General features: G+C 40.1%; 1 pseudogene; it reads right to left on the reverse strand.

The window, feature by feature from the left end:
* Positions 1 to 7,482, reverse strand: part of LOC141442496 (rho-related BTB domain-containing protein 1-like) — a 32,424-nt pseudogene extending 24,942 nt beyond the window's left edge.
* Between the last annotated feature and the right edge of the window lie 7,832 nt (positions 7,483 to 15,314).

Raw genomic sequence — 15,314 nt, forward strand, 5'->3', positions numbered from 1 at the left:
GCAGTATTCTCCAAATAACTGCTGTTGACGGGTACCACGTCGGGCTCCAGAGGTCTGGGTGGTCTGAATGGTGCCTGTAACAATGACAGTTTCAGGAATCCATACTATATGAAACTAGTGTGTACCCAAGGCTTCACACGCGTAAATCATTAGATACAGCGAGTTCGGTTATACAAAATTCCCTTGATCTACATTACCGCTGAATCTTTAATGATCTACATCGTTGGGTTTGTGTGATTTGTGTGTGTTCTTAGAGTGTGGTGTGGGAACTGCATGAACACACATGTCTTGCATAAACGTAGCGATCATAAAGGTCGCGGGTGAGCAAATTGTTCATAGGTAAGGTATAGTTAGACATAGTGACGAGTCTTCGACAAAATCGATAGAATTTTGGTACTAAAGCAAAGCCAACGAGACGAGATACTTCATCTTTGTCTAATACGTAATTATTAGTGTCTCGCCTCGCTCCTGTTCTGTCTCGTGACATAATTTATCTCTTCTAGTTGGTATTACTTTAAAAATAATACCTTACCTGTAGAAAAGGTCGTTGCACCCCGTTTAAGGTTGGTCATCCAAACCGCTGCTGCCGCCGGGCTATCAGGGCCGCTCGGATCGCGTTCTCGGAATACTTCGTTTATACCGTAATAGGTGAATACGGAGGTCTCGTAGTAGTATATGCCGAATTCGGCAGCTAACGCCCGCCCTTGATCGGGCATTACTAGGTCACTTTTTCTTGGTGTCCTGTGAATTAAAGATAAGATAAGATAAAATATCATTTATTGCCACAACACATAGTACAACGAAGACTTATTAGATTACAGATAATTACAAACTTATTATAAAGAAACTTATTACATTACTAATTAATATAAAACTAGACATAAACACTAACATTTGCTGTGGCAAAGGGGATGTGCTCAGCGTACGCTGTGAGTTAGGGTCCCATAGGCAGCCCTGACTGGCACAGCGCTGATTTTCAGACACCCCTTTAATACAACCCCGTTGTCAATCGATGGGTGCTAATGTTGAAAGCATATATTTAAAAAAATATCAGGTATACCTAGGTAAAAAACTTAAGAAGATGACCTAAGCTGTTGTATGTAGTAGTGCATAGAATTGTTTGTAGAGCTAAACTCGGAGTTTCTTTGCGCGATAGAATCTGGAATACCGAAATTCGCCGAAGAACAGGTGATGGTGATGACTACTTACTGATTTCTATGTAAGACCTTAAAGCACTCTGTTGTTTAATGCGATAAACGCTGCGTTAAGCGCAATGCGTTTGAGGCACATCAATTTGCACCAGATAATATATCTACCTAATTAATATATGCGCTTGCCGCTTCGCTCACCGCGTAAAACAATATTTGGTAATTAGATTATCTGATGCAAATTGATCTGCGTCAAACGCATCGCGTTTATCGCAGCGTTTATCACATATAACAAAATATAAACTAGATACTGCTGATGTAAAACTAACTTACCTTATAAACGGGCTGCGGTCCTTGCAGTAGCTCAAATAAGTTTCATCTCTGTACATGTAGCGCAAATCGTTCTTGCACCCTACCAGCAGAATCGGCGTGTTCGGACAAAACCGTCTGTAAAACCAATTGTACATTACAGTAGGTACAGCTTCTCTTGGGATAATTTAGAGTTTGATAGAAAAAGAACTCTTTTTTTTGTGCGGAACATTTTGATGTAGTTATAGTCATAAGATTTCTGGTTCTAACCAACTTATTGTACGTATGTATCTGTTGATGAATTGAGCATTAAAGTAAGGAATTATCATCCATATAATACAAAGATATACATGAATCTCTGCCACTGACAGCACGCCAACGGTAGTTTCATGTTCGAAATCCCACTTGTTCGCAATCTCTTGTTAGCACTACGAACTACTGGGATTTTTTTCCCAGATGTCCATGGTGCGGGGAGTAGGTCATCAAAACTCACTTAACAAGCGACGTACCTGATTTCTGGGTACCACATAGCTCCGCAGTTTCTCAAAGATATGGGATTTGTTACGGAGAAACATAGCAGGACTACATCTGACCTGAAAACAAAACAAAGTAAGCGTGGAAAAGTGTAGAAAAAATACAAGTGATTTCGCAATATGATACATTGCGTGTTAATTTAAGAAACAATAGAAGCTCACCTTCCATAAGCAAATCTTCTATCTTTCTCATGGTCTCCGAATGTGTCCCATAGCCTTAGAGACACGTTCACGCCGTCAACGACTTCCCAGGATCTTTCCAGTACCTGAAAACACATAAAATTAAAAAAAATCAAAAACCCGATTTTCTTTATCCACTAGTAGCCTATCTTAGTCCACTGCTGGACATAGGCCTCTCCAATTGCACGCCACTGCACGATCCTCGGCCACTCTCATCCAGTTCTTGCCAGCCACCTTGCGTAGATCATCGCTCCACCTAGTCTGAGGGCGTCCCACGCCACGCTTGCCGATCCGCGGTATCCACTCAGGAACTCGTTTACCCCAGCGGTTATCGATTCTTCGGCTGATGGCCGACCCACTGCCACTTCAGTTTGCTCGATGAGCTACTTCGATGACTCTAGTTCTCTGTTGGATATCCTCGTTCCAAATTCCATCCTTTAGAGAAACTCCGAGCATAGCCCTTTCCATTGCTCGCTGAGGGATTTAAATCTGTGGACCAGCCCAACCGTGAGTGTACACGTCTCGGTACAGTATGTCATGAAGGGTAAAACGCGCTGATCTTCGTCTTCAGACTGTGGAATTGGCGATGTAGACTCGACGGAGTTTCCCATATGCTGCCCAACCCAGCTGTCTTCGATCGAAACACATGAATGCTAGAAAGTGTACCCAAGCCACTCACGTCTTTATAGATCCTGTACTGGTCTATAGCCCAGACGGTGGGCACGTGCGTGGTCATAAGCTGCGCAAGCGACACGTGCTTGTTGCATGCTCTTGCGCAGATCAGCCGCGTCTTGCCCACCGCCGTGTCGCCCACCACCACGCACTTCACCAGCTCCTGGTGGGGCTGCTCGTTGTCCATCTGTTGGAAAGAGGTTTGGAAAGGTTTGAGGTAATGTATACTATATAATAGTGGTACAGTCGAACAAATTTAATCATGATGATGTTTGCATGTGGTAGGACCTTGTGCAAGGTCCGCCCGGATTGCTACCAGCATGTTGCTCGCCAATCCTGCCGTGAAGCAGCAGTGCTTGCTCTGCGAGAGAGAGAGAGAGACACCGTGTCGTAATTAGGGCAGGTGGCACAGACCCTAAAGGAGCGTAGAAATGCATCAGATCAGGACCACATCTTTTTAAGAGCGCAGTCACAAGGCGCAGTTATACAATCTCACATCATGGCACTGCTCACACATGAACTAACACCAATTAGCTTGCTACTACGCGACCATAAGTGTTAAATAGTGTGTGTGCGACATGTGTACATACATTGAAATACAAAGTCCCATCTAATCAACATACTCGTAAGTCAAGACTCATAATCAGTCCGTCCATGCCTTCAGCACGGTGAACAACAATATAAATGATATTAAATATATTGACCCGGATAACTCACGTCTTAAATCGAGTTTAGCTCGACATGTTTCGGGCTAATCCGTAGCCCTTCGTCTTCGGAGCAACGCGACTCAGCGGCTGCTGCAACACGCCGAGCACATGTCGAGCTAAATTCAATTTAAGACGTGAGTTATCCGGGTCAATATATTTAATATTAATATTAATATGATTGAGTCTCACGGTATTACACGGATTCTCTGCTTAAAGAAATTATTTCAGGTCTACAAGATCTAAAGTACAATTCAGTGCAGACTCCATAGCAAAATTATGCATATTTCGGCTATAGCGGACATAAAACCCGTCTCCATAATATTCAGTTCATAAAAGTAATGTAAGCACTGTTCATGCAGATTGTCCAATCCTGCCAGCCGGTTAGGTACTGTATTACTGTTGTACCATCAAAAGCATATATGTCACTAAAGTCGAACTTTCAAGTTGACAGACACGTCTATTGGCCTTATTGATTGCAAACGATTATCAACTTTAGGGTGGTAGACCACATATTTGGCTGATGGTACAGTCGCCATCAGATATTTCGGAGTGGCCTAAGTGGACCAAAATGAGGGATCATGCACTCAATTCTGAAGGAATTAGCTCAGGTTTCAATATTTTTTCTTTAAACCTAGACGAGACTTATCAGTTTTTCTATTTTGGAAATTATTTCAATCTACTTAGTTTTTTATTCCTTCAATAATCATAACAGCATAGCCCAAATAAAAAAACCGGCCAAGAGCGTGTTGGACACGCCCGAAATAGGGTTCCGAAAAATAAGTAATATTTTTCTAAGGATTTCGTATTTTGTACGGAATATTCCAAGTTTATGTATATTTTATACCTTAGGCTGCTACTAATAGTTCTTAAGAAAACTTAACCATTATAGTTTTCCTTTTAAGTTTGATAAACTTACTATCATCTTGATTTTTTTTTTAATTTTTCCACCGTTTAGATTTCAGAGGGGGGGGGATGCTCGATTGAATGAAAAATTGCACTTTAGTTGAATATTTTGCAAACAAATCATTGAATCGAAAAATCGTTTTAGCAACCCCGTAATGGTTTTCAAAGACCTATCCAATGATATCCCACACTACAAGATTGGATGAGAAAAAAAAATCTCCCCTACTTTACGTCTATGGGAGGTACTCTAAAAAAAATTGTTCTTGAATTTTTTATTGTACCATTTTGTCTGCATAGTTTACATATAATTCGTGCAAAATTACAGCTTTCTAGCATTGATAGTCCCTGAGCAAAGCCGCGGACGGACAGACAGACAGACAAAGACAGACAGACCGACATGGCGAAACTACAAGGGTTCTGTTTTTTCCATTTTGGCTACGGAACCCTAAAAATTATGTAGACTTAAAATTCGTCAGGTGACCCACATGCTTGTTTGCCCCCTCTTATATAAAAAAAGATATTTTTCTTGAATTTTAGAGGTGCTAATGTTCCAAAATTCCCACAGGATAGAGCTGTCCAAACTTTTAGTATTATATAGGACAGGAGAAAAGACAAACATTAAGGGGCTGTTTCACCATCCATTGATTAGTGTTAACTGGCGGTTAGGTGTGATGCCGTCTTTATTTGTTTTGTTCTAATAGACGGAGACACTTAACACTAATCAATGGATGGTGAAACAGCCCCTAACAAACATAACATATTACAGAGCATCCAGCAACAGCATCAGTCTGGTGAAAATCATGTGTTGTTATGTTAGTGGACGGTCATCAGCAAAAGTGGATGAGCAGATATGGGGCTCAAAAAGATTTATACACTCTTATTACCTTGACAGTAGAGTTGTGTGTGTGTGTGTAGATCAACTTCATAATATTCTTTTAATAGTAATAACATAATAATAAAATGTCAAGTTTAAGTCTTTATAATATTGAAAAACAATAAAAAATGGTAAGTATTAGTTATGAAATCAAAATAATTTAAATAATGTTATCTATGTCCTTGCTATAATAATATAATTGTTATCCTATATTAGTAGCAACTAATTTTTCAAAAGTATGTTTCAATAAAAAATATCAACAATGCTTACCTTCTTTCTAATGCTAAATTAAACAAAGTCCAGTACGAAACAAACAGCAGCTATTTTTGCATTTAAACCAGAACATTGGCATGAGTATAAAAGATAATACACAAAATAAGGCAAAACAATACAGAACAAAACCTATTAACTGTACAGTCAAGGGCAAAGATATTGACACGGCCAAACTTACAAAAATATGTATACACGGCTTTATGCACTTAACATAACAATGGTGGGCCAGACAATCAGCAAACAGTTTAGTACTATATTTAATTTTAATTCAGCTCACTACCTTTTTTAACTAATTTATAATTCTTGAACCTGATGGCCATTTATATGTATGTGTAAATACTAAAGCGTAAAAGTAGATAAGCAGCAGAATATTTAAGGAAGTGTTATAATGCTCATCTGGTTTTTATAGGTACTACGAATTAATAAAAGGCTTAGCGTTATAGTAGCAAAGTTGCCAAACCTGACCATCTGATCATAATTTAAAGTTTTTTTTTTAAATTCAATACATCCGCCTTGAATTTTCAAAAATAACACACTTTTACCCGAAGTTATGTTTACCTTTGCGTTGCGGTGAATAAATCCATCTTAAACGTGCATAACACATTGATATTGATATATTTTTTAAAACCACTAAGTAAATTAAGATCACAAAAGTTTTAAATTGACAGATAGATACCCTGGCGAGCGTTATCTGTCAATGGTCAAAATTCAAAAGTCAAAACAATGGAAACTTTTTTTTTTTTTCGTACGGTAAAAAGCACAGGCCCATACAGATAATTATTTTTATAATGTTTTAAAACTTCGTAATTATTACCCATAGCATAATACCTACGAATAAATATTAAATTACTCAATATAATTTTTCGACGTGACGTTACATGTAACGTTACACGTACAGTTTACCTGTGACCACGTCGACTGTAATCTACCTACCTAACTGAAATCGTAATAATTTTAGGAATTACCTAATTTGCGTGATTAAGTTAATTTTAAAATTACTTGTAGGTACTTATGCATTTTACAAAATTTTGATTTTTCTTTAGCAAAAATTTAGTAAATTTCAAATGTGGTCGTGTTATAAGTTATTAATGACATTTTGTCATTTATTTTTCGGTAACGGAAACAATTAAAAACTGCGGCGCACTTTTTACAGTATTTTGTAATTGTCTTAGTATTAGTCGTATTTCAATGCAACAATCTGTTTTTACTGTGCACAAGTAACATTTATTTACTTAACAATTTTAAAAGTGAAAAGAAAAACGTTCCTAAATTTTCTTAATTTCACCTTTATGCTATATCTACACAAATGTGTGCTCAACCCAACGTCCACGTACCTATTCTATTCAATATAACCGACATAAAAATAAAATAATTTAAGAATCGATACCTAAAATTATGTAATAAAAAGATAAGTTTTACTTACAATTCCGTTCACAAGACACCAGATTGATTCTTAAATCTTTATGCCAATCAAACTCGTCCGTATTCATTGATCAATGATCACCTGGACACCGTCATCACTTTCCACTTCTGAACCGACACTAGCACACCCTTCGGAGCATTACGTTGCCTTTTCGAAAATGATTAAAGAGAATTAACTCAACAATTTTCAGAGGCTATAACGTGAAGTTGATTTTGTAGCAATGCAGTGTTCTGCGCATGTGCCCTGTATAGAACGACGGCGCAGCTCCGCACAACACAGGGCTGGCTTATTTTAATTTGTTATTGACAATTTTTGGTGTCATTGAACCACGTGAAACCAATCTGACCAATTTCGGACGACAGTTGCGATGCGTAGTCCATGGTCAGTGCAATTACCCAGTTGAATCGTAACTGAATGAAATTGCGTCCTTATTTACGTACGAAACGCTGCGTATAAGAGTCGAGACAGTTTGACACATGTCAGTGATTGTTACCTTGATTCTTGCATGTAATTCGTCGCATGAGATAATTTTCAACAAATAGCTCTTTCCCATTGACATTCTTTCTAAGGAATTATCTAGAAAATACTAAATTTAACCTCAAAATTACAAGCGCCTACATGTAACAAGTAGCAACATGTTTTGTTTCGGTAATCAGATGCGTCGTTTCAGGAGCAAACATACTTACAATTTGGTTCACAAGTTGCTTATTTGGCACAGTTTCCGCCGTATATCCTCATTTCTTATTAAATAGGTTTATCAGCCTAGTTGTAGGTAGCTATCAAGAGCCATGCACAGAAATCTGACTTTGTAATTCATTAGATAATCTTGAGTTACGCTATATAAGCTACATAGGTATACATTAAACCTTTGTTTAGTGTAATCAATAAATAATCAAAGCATTAAACATAAGACAAGTAAGAATCAAAAAAACAGAAGGCCGGAATTATCTTGAAAAATTTCATAAAACCTATTGATACTTTTTTTTACAATATTTGAAGGCAAGCTGCCTACACCAAAAAGGTATTGAAAATATTTACGGCTCGATGACGGAAATGAAAAATAAAACATTCTGTCATTCGAAGTCAACTCCGCCAAACTGCAGCGGAATACAAATTACAATTTTCAAATATGAGGCGTCGGAAAGCCAATTTTAAATAAACAGCCAAAATCGAAATGGCTTACTTCGCTCTCCTTTGGAAAGCGCGGACTATAGAAAAGTACAGATTGAAATATGAAAAGGAGAAAATAAATTCTATAGTTGCTGCCAATGCTGAATTGCCGAAACATACGTTTTATCAAAAATGGAAACTTTACCGATACGATTCGCAAAAGAAACTTGGTCGGATCTGTCGAAGATTATGCCCCGAAGGCTCGAGAGTGTCCAATTTCTTCGTTTATCTCAAAACGGATCAGACTTTTTCAAATTTTCTCGTGAAAAGCGTAATTGGATTTGTGGGAGGGATAGTCCTGACGTATTTTTGGTTCATGTTCTTTGTTTTTCAGTTGTCTATTTCTTTGATTCACGCTACTATTATGAGTTCGATTATTGGCGTTCTGCTTACACTGGGACTGGCATTTAGCTACAGAATAAGGTTCGTAGTTATTACAGATAGTTTAACTCAGTTGTGCGCGCGGCCCTATGTGTGGGTAAAGCGATAAGAACACGTCTTGCTCGGACGACGACTGCCGCGTCACGTGAAAGTTGTATATTTACAAGCGCACGCACACATAGGGCCGCGCGCACAACTGAGTTGAACTATCTGTATTATATCCTAATGCTATGCTAACTTATGCGCCCCCGTGTACAGTTCAGTGCACTCCATTTAATATGTAGGCATAAGTGAAGACATACTTAAAGCAAATAGCTTTGACGTGGCCCTTGTTTCCAGGCGTGTATCGTTATTTATAACTAGGTATAGGTTTCGCAAGTTTCATCATCATCATCATCATCAGACCATGGCAGTGCACTGCTGTACATAGGCCTCTTCCATGGCGCGCCACAACATTGTCTTCAGCCCCTCGCATCCATCCGCCGCTAGCGACCCTCTTAAGGTCGTCCGTCCACCGTGCCTTCCGGACGCCGTATACGCTACGTTTTCTCGTCCGTGGTCTCCATTCGAGGTCACGTCTGCTCCACCGTTCATCGGCCCTGCGACAGACACAGCACACAGTCGCACAGTTTAACAGCCATTAAACTTGCGAATACTGTTGAAAGTAGCCCTGTCCGGGTTAATTAAGTAGGACTCTAAAAACTTGGTACACGAGAGGCCGTGTTGAGCCCTGTTTTAGAATAGGACCAGTGACGTAGCGTGTATTTGGTACGGGGGGGGGGGGGTTTGGGGGCGGCAAAATACCATAAAAAATTATGGTATGTGTGAAGTTCCCAAACCGCACTGGGCCCGCGTGGGAACTACGGCCCAAGTGTTCTCATTCTAAGAGGACTGTGCCCGTGGAACGTGTATAGGCTGGGATGATGATGATAATTCCATATTTTAAAAATAATGTCGCACTTACGATTCGGACCGATTAGAATGAGTAAGTAAGTTTGTACCCTAACGCCCACTTGCAGGCTTTTTAATCTAGGTTTAAGTCCCGTTAGATCCATACAAGAACTGACAGTTTAAGCCTTAAATCGAGATTTAAAAAGCCTACAAGACGTCCTAAATATAAGAGGGTGGTAAAATTTTCTTCCATCCCGGGCGGCTAATACCCACGCTGCGCCACTGAATAGGACGGACCCATTCTCTTTCTTGGGTGTCGCAAAAGGCGTCGGGGACCTAATACGAGAGAGACGAACAGTGCTCTCTAGTGACTTGACCTCTGTGATTTCTGAAGTAGATAGCCGCGGGTTACGAGCCGAGCCTTTTTTTTAGAATTTATAAGCGAAATTATATTTTAAATTTACCATGGCCTTTACCTGTCATATTCCAGGTGCCTGGTGTTCCTGCTGATACCCCAGTTCTTTTCTCGCGTCGGCCGCTACACGCTGACCTGTTATGCCCTCGTCTTGATCCTGACTGGACCTGCCACCAATACCTTGAAGAACTCTGAGGTGCTGTCAGAGTCCTTGGCTTGTGGACAGGTATATCCTTTATTCTTCTCTGCATAGATAGGTACTTTAAAGTAGTTAGTGCCAGGGCCGCCTTTCACCTATTAGATAGGCCCTGGGCCTGGGCACAACATGCTGCTTTTGGTAGGTAAGCGTGATTTTCAGGCGAGAGTGGAGTAGCTATGGGTTATCGTTTGGGTAATTGAGCAGGGACTAAGGGGCCCCAATGCATCGCGGGGCCCTGAGCACGTGCCCAGTGTGCCCAGTGGGGAAGTAGGGGCCTGGTTAGTGCAGAATCGAGGGTAGAGTCGATGACGTTGTACTATAAAGCAAGTGGTACCGTGTTTTTTAGGGTTCCGAAGTCGAAATGACAAAAGCGGAACCCTTCGTGTCCTGTTCGCCGCTCAGTCTGTGTCTGTCCGTATGTCACAGACAATTTTTCAAAAACTACACAATTACGTATCTTGTGACTTATTAACTAAAATTAGTTTCAACATGATCGGATATAGGTAGGTACCCTTTTTGATGGATATTAAGGGCTATGGAGATATGCTCTTTTGGTGTATTTTGAGTAACGACTACAGAAGCCTACATTAAAGCCAAGGATACACAAGGGACAAATGTCCTGAGACACGCGTAACCAGCAGCGACACAGCATATATTATAAGCTAAAGCTTTATATATATACGTACTGTGCCAGCGACGTCGGCTGAAGTGGCGCGACGTTGCTGGACTTCGCTCGACATGTCTGGCAACATCGCGCGACACGTGTAGCCAATGACGTCGTTTGTCGCCAGATGTAGAAATCGGCTGGCTTCGTTTGACATGTCGCCGCGCCGATGCCAATACAAAATTGTTTTTTAATGTGTCAAATGCAACAGGCGTCGATTTATGTTATCTAACGAAATTACATTTGATTTAAGTAGATAATTGAATTACTGGCCGTTTTTCTGTCAGTTTGGATTTTTATCTAAAAATGAAGCACATTGACAAATACTAAACAAACAGTAAGTATAGAGTTATAATATAAATCAAGTAGCAGTATTCTTTCTTATATTCCCCGAAAACCCCGAAAGAAAACCCTCACTACCAAATTTCATCAAAATCGTTGGAGCCTTTTCCAAAATTCAACCGCCGTTTCCAACGATTTCGGTGTGGCATGTAGAGGTTTTCTAGGATGAAAAATCGATTTAGCTTGGTCTTATCACTGGGAAAACGCTTGTTATCGAGTTTTAGGGGCTGTTTCACCATCCACTGATTAGTGTTAACTGGCGGTTAGGTGTGATGCCGTCACTATTTGTTTTGTTCGAATAGACTGAGATGGCATCACATTTAACCGTCGGGTAACGCTAATCAATGGATGGTGAAACAGCCCCTTAGCGTTTTAGCGTTCGGTCGCCGAGGTAGGTATTAGAACTTCGAAATACAATGTGTATGGTTGTCAACTTTTGTAAGTAAGTAGGTTACTTTTAACTCAAGTGATAAACAAAACTAAATTAAGTATTAAACGGTTGAAACTTTACAAATTAATTCAGTACCCATATGAAATGAGGGGTGGGAGTTGGTTGACCAGAGGTGTTTAACCTCTATACATATCGTTTACCTCCGTCGCCTAAAGTTATTTATTTCCGGACATACGAAATTAAGGTTTCGCACGCGTAAAACATTAGATCCATTTTACAATATTCCCACGTGAATTCCCAAAAAATATTAAATTTAAACATTGTGAGTTTCATTACCGCTTGCATATAAAATACCTGCGCCAAATTTGAGGTCTCTACTACCGATTGAGATTTTGATTTGAGATTTTATCCCGAACTCGCTGGAATATTGGGATAAAATAGCCTTAAATCTTATTCGGTATTCCAAATATCCAGCTATTTATACATTCCAAATTTCATCTAGTTAGACATGTAGTAGTTTAATTTTTAATGATGCATGGGCTCTCGGTGCATGAGTCCGACTCACAGTTTGCCAGTTTTTCCCATTGTTTAGAAATGTACGGAACCCTCTGTGCGCGTGTCTGACATGCACTAGGCCAGTTTAAATTCAGATTCACCTGTCCCGGTGTAATCATGATGGCATTGATTTTAGAAGGAATTACATATTTCTATTACCTACTCTTATTAGCTCTATGGGCTGTAACGATTTATAATAAAATCTAGCCTTGGCCGTCATTCTGAAGGCTTTTTATTAGTCTCGGAGAAATAGGCAGCGATAAGGATAGCATTCACCCTGACCTTGGCAGTGTTATCTGTCCCAATTTTTAGGGTTCCGGAGCCGATATAGCAAAAACGGAACCCATAATTTCCCCATGTCTGTCTGTCTGTCCGTCCGCGGCTTTGCTCAGAGACTATCAATGCTAGAAAGCTGTAATTTTGCACGGATATATATGTTAACTATGCCGACAAAATGGTACAATAATAAATAATAATAATAATAATAATAATTGTAGACTCTGAGGTGCCGTATTATAGGTATGTCCCTGCGCCAGTTCTTGAAAATGGTCGTGCCACGCTCTATTGGGATCGATCTGTCATCACGGACAGGACTATTGTAGCCAATAAGCCTGATATCGTGCTGACAGATCGATCAAACCGCCAGGCAGTGCTCGTCGACGTCACCATCCCACATGACGAGAACCTCGTGAAGGCCGAGAAGGACAAACTCAGCAAGTACCTTGACTTGGCTCACGAGGTGACTGCTATGTGGGATGTTGACTCGACGATCATTGTCCCGATAGTCGTTTCGGCAAACGGTCTAATAGCGAAGAGTCTCGACCAACATCTCAAGAGACTCTCGCTAGATGGCTGGATCAAGGGCCAGATACAGAAGGCGGTACTTCTGGACACGGCACGCATCGTCCGGAGGTTCCTCACTCTGCGGCCCTGACCACCGGTAGCTTGGGCCCTACCCGTTACCGGCGGCAAACTAGGTTAGGTTTTTATAATATTTTTATTTTGTATGTACTTTTCTGTATTTTACTTTTTAAAGCTATTATAGTATCTAGATAGTATCATATAGAATATAGTGGCGTGCATATTTTGGTCAATTTGCCCCAATTTTGAAATTCGGTATACAGATAGTTTGAGTCCCGGGGAAGGACATAGGATAGTTTTTATCCCGGAACACAGTTTCCGTGAGACAGCGATAAACGAATTGTACGCGGATGGAGTCCCGGGCAACAGTTAGTTGATTTGATTGTAAATAAATAATAAATAAATAATCTAATGCGAAGCCGTGGTGGCATAGTGGTTTGACCTATCACCTCTCAAGCACAGGGTCGTAGGTTCAAACCCCGGCTCGCTCCTCTGAGTTTTTCGAAATTCACGTGCGGAATCACATTTGATATTTACCACGAGCTTTGCGGTGAAGGAAAACATCGTGAGGAAACCTCCAAAAACCTGCGAAGCAAATCAATGGTGCGTGTGAAGTTCCCAATCCGCACTGGGCCCTCTTGTTCTGAGAGGGGGCCTGTGCCCAGTAGTGGGACGTGTATAGGCTGGGATGGAATCTAATGCGAAAGTATCTGTCTTTAATTTTAACAATTGTTTCACTCCTAAATAATGGAAGATAAGTACTTAAAATTACTAGTAAACACCACACTACTACTTTTTATCCGATGAAAGTATGACATTTCCACAGTAAAAGCTAGACTTTGGTAAAAGTAAAAAAATAAATCGATAGTTTCTTTAGTCATGGGAACTATCATATTGCAGTGCAATTGTTATAGTGGCTATGGCCTTGAACTAACTGAAGGACGTTAGGTAGGTATGATATTGTAATAGGTTGTCTATTGTATTTTTCTCTACCATAATTTTAATTTATTATTAGGTACTAATATATTTTAACCGCATTCTGCAATATTATAAAATCTCTCTTTCTCTCTCATATACCTATAGTACCTCGAGCGAGAGTTAAAGTGAATGATTACTTACCTAACACACACAGCTACAAAAATAACTGATTGCACACATGGAGAATGAATGAAATTAATGAGTACCTACCTACCTAAATGTCGTTAGTTATTAACTAGACATCTTTTGAACCTAGGATCCTCTGCTTGAGAGAGGCCACTAGCTACAACGTTTTTTAACCCCCGACGCAAAAAGAGGGGTGTTATCATATAGAGGTAATATAAGTCTAATGCCAATGTCTGTCTGTCTGTCTGGCATAGTAGCTCTCAAACGGATGGACCGATATCGATCTTCTTCTTTCTTCTTTGCAATGATAGGTACTTTAGCTATGTTTCGGTGGAATCGGTTCTGCCATTTCTGAGATATTGAACTTTGAAATGACAATGTCGGAGGGTTTGGAACTTTCTGGGTTAATCAACTTTTTAGTATAGCTCGTTGCCATGGTAACGTCTCCTGTTTTACCTTTTAAAGTTAGGAGTTGTGACAGTTCTAAGGCAATTCCTTCATGGATCATCTCCTAAGCGTGCTAATAGTATAAATTGCTAACATTTTTCTAACAAAGTATCACTGATGTCTCCTGGGTTACGGGATAGAATATAACAACACTAAAAAGTTAATTGACCCTTCTACATAATATATGATTTAATGATTTGTTAAATAATTTTAGGAGCAAGTCAAATCGAATGTGAACAAGCTATCCGAGTCCATGAACAAGCCGTTGTATCTGATGAGAGACACGATTGGGACAACTGTGAAGAAGCTGAAGTGTCTAGCCGGGAAGGTTAAGAAGATGATGGTGGAGATTCACCGGCTGACCATGAGCTTGGGTATCAATCAATCAAATCAGCCCACATCCATCCACTGCTGAGCAAAGGCTCCTACATTTCTAGGCTCAAGATGTGTGAGGATGTGTTACGAGGAATGTGTTTTTCACAAACCATTAGAAACGCTTCATTCACCTATCAACGCACAGCACATCTCTGGTGGAAACTGAGCCTTACGGCTATTTGCCTAGTCCTGTGCTAGTCTCATCCACAGTCGCACCAACCGACTGCTGTCTACATGAATGGCAACAACGGTCACCCCTTTTGGGACGCTGGTTTACAACCGCCTTGGACGCTCTTAAAAACGCAACACGCTATTATTAATTCACATCAATAATAGGATCAGAATTATCACGATAAGTACCTGTATCTTACCTTGTATCTTGACGATGGCATATCTTCCATTCCAGCTCACGTTCTCCAATCGTCGCTGTCCTGGCTGAATTCTGTGGAAGCCATCTGTAACGCGAAAGTTGGCAGCCCCTATGAACATTGCACTAA

Source organism: Choristoneura fumiferana, chromosome 25 (genome assembly GCF_025370935.1).
Source record: "Choristoneura fumiferana chromosome 25, NRCan_CFum_1, whole genome shotgun sequence".
Classification (NCBI taxonomy): domain Eukaryota; kingdom Metazoa; phylum Arthropoda; class Insecta; order Lepidoptera; family Tortricidae; genus Choristoneura; species Choristoneura fumiferana.